The sequence below is a fragment of the Augochlora pura genome, unplaced genomic scaffold (assembly GCF_028453695.1).
Source record: "Augochlora pura isolate Apur16 unplaced genomic scaffold, APUR_v2.2.1 APUR_unplaced_8983, whole genome shotgun sequence".
In the NCBI taxonomy this organism is placed as follows: Eukaryota; Metazoa; Arthropoda; class Insecta; order Hymenoptera; family Halictidae; genus Augochlora; species Augochlora pura.
The window spans coordinates 1-5,457 of NW_027589816.1; the positions used below are offsets into that span (position 1 = coordinate 1).

General features: G+C 43.7%; 1 pseudogene; it reads right to left on the reverse strand.

The window, feature by feature from the left end:
* Positions 1-200: 200 nt before the first annotated feature.
* Positions 201-2,864, reverse strand: LOC144478190 (uncharacterized; annotated as a pseudogene).
* Between the last annotated feature and the right edge of the window lie 2,593 nt (positions 2,865-5,457).

Below are 5,457 nucleotides of genomic sequence, written 5' to 3' on the forward strand. Positions count from 1 at the left end.
GCCGGCCATTGATAAATCTCGTTGATTCTCGATGACGTCGGCTCCCGAATCCTCCGTTGGGCTACTTTGTGGCGCAGGTTATTTCGGTGCACCTCCTTCGCACCTCGGGGGAACGGCCGTGTGCCAGCTTGCGAAATATCACCGGGCGCACATGTGTCTTCTGGCAACGAGGAAACGTCTGACGGATGATTGACGCGAGATCACCTGTTGTGCGACGGCCAGTTGGACCGCTCCGTTATCTGCGTCGGAACGTGGACTTTTTAGCGATCCTCGTGTCCGACCGTTTTACAACCTCCTTCGCAGGAAAATCTACTTGGCGCTTACCTCGTGTCAAGGTTCAACCCTTTGTCGTATAACATTTGACGTAACATTTTTTTTACGGTTACAACGATTAGAACTCTTTCGATTGTGATAATTTCAGAGAAGAAAAAAGCTATATTTATATTTTTGTGTTCACGTATATTTGAGTGTATAAATGTTGGTGAAATCAGAATTTTATTCAGACTAATAACGATGGAAATTATTATATTATAAATCATGATTAACCAATACACATGTGTATAGGTATTATATTGGATTGGTTGGCTTACCTTCTCACCCATTTTACTAAACAGAATTAGCACTAATTACTGATGAAATTAACGATAATACATTTACTTCGATTTTGAATGAATGTTATTTGTGTAATATTTGGCACACATACAGAGAGGAACAGAGTTGAGTGAACACATTTTAAAATGTATACAACTTACCGAGAAGTACCAAACATATTTTTTGAGTATTCATTATTAAAAGTGAAATAACGTATTTCGGTAATTCTGCAACTACCGAAAAAATCGTTCAGCACACGTGTTTTCCAGTTTATGGTGGGATTGAAAAAGCAGAACGACGAGAACAGAAGCAAAGAATAGCAGACTCAGTGGCGCGATTGTTCGTTTTCGGAAACAGGGGAAGACGCAGTAAGAGATGATTTACAGCGACGCCCCCGTCCGGAGACAATGTATCGATTACGGCGAGCACACTGTTGGCATTGTTCGCGGCCGAGTCGTAAGAACGGATAAATTATGCTCGCCGGATGGTCTATCCGGCGACGATTGTGTCGCGGGTTCTCATTGGGCGGTCTCCCGTGTTCCACGGAAACGTCGCGAAGGGATGGTCCGCGCGAGTATTTATACGCGGCCGACAAGCTGATTCACCGAGCGTGTTTCATTAGAGACGACCCGCGCGCGGGGGCCGCCTCGTCTTGGCCGCGGGCGAGTCCGCCCCGAGTTCCGTTTTGCCGAAAACAGGCCGCCGACGCTCTGCGGCCTCGCGGCCCCGATCGATCGCTAATCTGGATTAATGTCCGCAACGGCGAGGCTTGCGGATGTAAGCCGATAATCGTCGGCGTGTCGTTCGACCGCCGAACCGCGAGATTTCCGAGGCTTGCTCGCTCGGCGATTCGATTCGCGGAAACATGACGAAAACGTTATACATTGTTAATTTTTATTTGGCGCGGTCCGCAATTTTCCTATTAACGCTGAGTAGGGCAAAGTTTTAGGTGACGTTTTATGATACATTTATTTTTGTTGAAAGGTTTCGAATTAAAACTTTAATTTTAGTTCAATTTAATACTTCAGAACATTCGCGTATCCAGTAGAATAAGTGATGTATAACAGAACTACATATACAGAGAAAAATATATACAGTGGTAGTGGTAATCCGAGGTGGCAACCTCACGGTCCGGTTTCTGCTTTAGAACTGAGAAATCCGCAGGCCTTCGTCGCCAACGGCTCACCCTCATAAAGGGCCATAAAACAGTTCGCTGGGTCTGTTTTCCATCGATAGTCATCGTTGAAATTCCAACAATTTTTAATTTATTTTAACTCAATTTAATATTTTTATTTCAACGCAGTTTCAACTTGTCTATTTTGCGATTTAATTTAATGTTTACTGTCTGATACAAAGATTATATTTTTATTTAATATAATTTTACTTCATTTTACGTTATTTGATTATTTTTCGACCAATACTAACACTGCAGACTGCTAGATACGACTAGTGTATATTGTTTCATAACAATGGCAAGATTGAATTTATTTAAATATGATTTATATTACAGTAAATGCTTGAATAGTTTTTGTCTAAGAATTATAGATAGAAATATTTTCTTGAAAATAAGAAAGGGACAATCGGAAGCTAATCATTCTTGACTGATATCGTAGTTATTATTTCAATGTATTTTCTTGATAAACGAATGTTATATTAAACAATTATTAATACGGTTAAGCAATATAACTTAACTGATTGTATTATATATATTTATTGTTTCGTGTGTTCACGTGTTGCATAACAATGTTTTATATTATTCCAAATTAATAAGGAATTGTCAATAATACGAAACAATAAGCATATACGTTTGTTACAACGGATCTACAGAGGCACACGATAAACATAAAACGAGAGCTTTCTCCACTTAGTGCCTCGAATCGCAGCCCGCCCAGCGCATCTCGAAACTGTCGGAGAGCCTCTTGTTCCCGAGTTCCCGATCTAAAGTGGAAAAAGTATGACCGATCGTGGAAGTTATTGTATCGCAGGCAGGAGCCGGTGTTTGCCAGCGGGACTGCCTCGTCAACAAGCTCTCGCAAGCAGTCATAAGTTCCTACCGACGCAGCCTCGGCGCTCTGCACGCTTTGCAGAACTCAGCAGCAGCGCTGCCAGGGAATTGATGGCGCGACGGGAATCTCTTTGCCCTCTCCCTTGCTCGGCGATCCCCCCGCGATCCTCGGCGCAAACTAAGGTTGGCGTAATGAAGGTGATACGTGACGGCACTAATTTCTCTCGCATTCTTCCTCGGCCCGAGAACGAAAATGGACAGCGATAATCTGCAATTAATAGTCGTGTCTTCTCTTCGCCTGTTGGCCTTTTTCGTTTCCCAGCCAAGGGACAGAGAGAAGCTCTTTTACAAAAATGTTCTTCGAGGTCAACGAGTTATTAACAAAAAGACGTGGACCAAAGATAGACGAGATCGACTGACGCAAAAGCGGTCTGAGTGGAGTTCACCAAATGAGAGGCCAGCGATTGGTCAGCGTTTTTCGTCGATAACTCGTTAACGATGATACAGAGAAGATTTTTGTAAAGGAAAAAGTTTCTTCAAATGGCCTCGGGTATCCCATAGTTTTCTCTTGGGACACCTTTATAGTCACTACTTCAACGCCCTCCTATCGGTGATTCTTCGGCAGAAGTGAAGAGAAAAGGAGCCATTCCCTGGCATCTCTACACTTTTGCCAACCACCGTATCGTATGCTCGAATCCTCGTCGTCGCCGTCGTGATTAAAACAAACGAATCCTCGGCAAATCGACAGTCGAAAGCGTCCATTTGGCACAAGGTCCCACAAACATCCCGTGGCAAGCACCGGCTCGCTCGAGTTCAAGAAACGCGCCGGGACCACGCTCGCAACACGGTCTCGCGCGCGGCTAATCGTTCGCGAGGGGGATGCGGCGCCCACGATCCCAAGTTAAACAATCCGCGGTGTCCCCCCCGAAGACACTCTCCTTTCGTCCGTTGTTCAGCGCGGAGCGGCGATTCCGCGGCCGCAGGCAAAATAAATATCGCGGAGGCGCGTGTAAATTGGGACATATCCGAGCGAGCAAATGCGGGAACGGTGTAAGCGCCGGTTTGTTTTCTTTGGAGTTGCATAGAGAAGGGGCCGTGTGCCGTGCTCTCGTGTACACACTTCGTAATGCATTCTTTCAGCGGCTAACATTATCCGCCGCCCTTCGGAGCCGTCCCGCGGCACACACCGAGCCTCGGAACAGCGCGCGCGCGCGCGCACAGTGGCCCCGGAGAGACGAAGTCTTGTCAAGCTCGTAGAACTTTTGACAGCGGACAGACAAGAGAGGTGACTTTTGTTCTAAATCGAACTCAAAGCGTTCTGGAACAAGAGAAGATTATAGAGAATTTAGCGCGAAGAGTTTTCGACATTGAAAGTGCCTGTTAACGCTTCGCGTTTCATGCTATTTTCACTCTAAATTCGAGAGAGCTTTTTCCGATCTGCGCTATTTTATTTTATATAACGTAGTTGCGGTTCGCGTATATAAAATTAAGTCTTGTAACTCGTGCAGCAGTTACAGTAGTTAAATATAAATAAACATGACAATGTAAAAATGATTTCGTAACATAACAATTTTTATTAGTGCCTCAGTGTATTATATTATTCGAGTGCAAAGAGTTAACCTTTGCTATAGTATGCCTACTCTCAGACACTAAAGCTATTTATTTATTTATTTATTTATTTTCATGTTTGCATAAAATTGATACATACTTCGTGCAACGAAAATTAATGCCAACAACTATGACACCTAACTTAATACAACCGCAAAGGATTGAACTTGAAATATTCTAACAAAATTATAACCTAATACCGTGAACAGATTTTTTTAATAACACGTTAGACATCATTTCCCATAGATTTCAACGCGTTTCATATCTGGTCGTAAAATTAATTTAGCATTTCAGAACTCCTAGAAAAAAAAATCAGTAAATTATTAAACCATTTCAACTGAAACATTGCGATTTCGGTAGCTTTTTTATTTCAATTGATTTTTATCATTTCTTTTATTTATTTCTTATTCTGTAATATTTCATCTATAATGAAAAGATTACCGCTTTATCGGATTTCCATGAAAAGTTCTCTAATTTTAACATAACTTCCTCACTTCGGCCTACTATGCGGCGCTCGCTCGTCTTTTTATCGGCGGCATGCGGGATCGCGCGCGGATTCCGCAGCGGGCCTCGTCAATGGACCGAGCGACGAGTTAAACGCTTTTTTTCCCCGTGTCGCGGCTGTAAATAACCAGCGAAGCGTCGATAGCGCGATTATCGTGGCGAATCCCTGCCCTCACGCTGTCTCTCTCTCCCTCCCTCTCTCTCTCTCTCTCTCTCTCTCTCTCTCTCTCTCTCTCTCGCTCTGTATTTTTATTTCGAAACGCACAGGCCTCCGGCTGGGACGCGCACGCGTTCGTATTTCACGCGGGATTTATACCAGCAATCCATTTCGGAATCTAATATTCGCCGCATCAGTTTTATCGCGGGCTTGATTAAATTGGTTTACAGACGCGGACGCCGCGCGGCGTCGCCCGGCGCCGCCGCGTTGTTTGTCGACGCGTTCCCTGTTTCGCGAAAATGGAAAAACACGCCTTCCTTATTGGAGCCGGCGATTATTGCGGCCGTGCCCCGAAGAGGTGCCGCGACATCGTCGCAATTAAAATTCATTTTATTATTACGTTATGTTAGACTCTTTGTTGGATGTTCGCGTGTGTCCTGCTTTTTCGTCCCTCCGTCTTTTTGCAATCTCGTTCGTTAATACAATACTGACCGGGCTTATAAAATAGCAGACAGTTCAATTAAATTACAAGTTACGTTGCTTTATGAAATATAGATTTGATTTAGATTCAATTACATAAATTAATTTTATG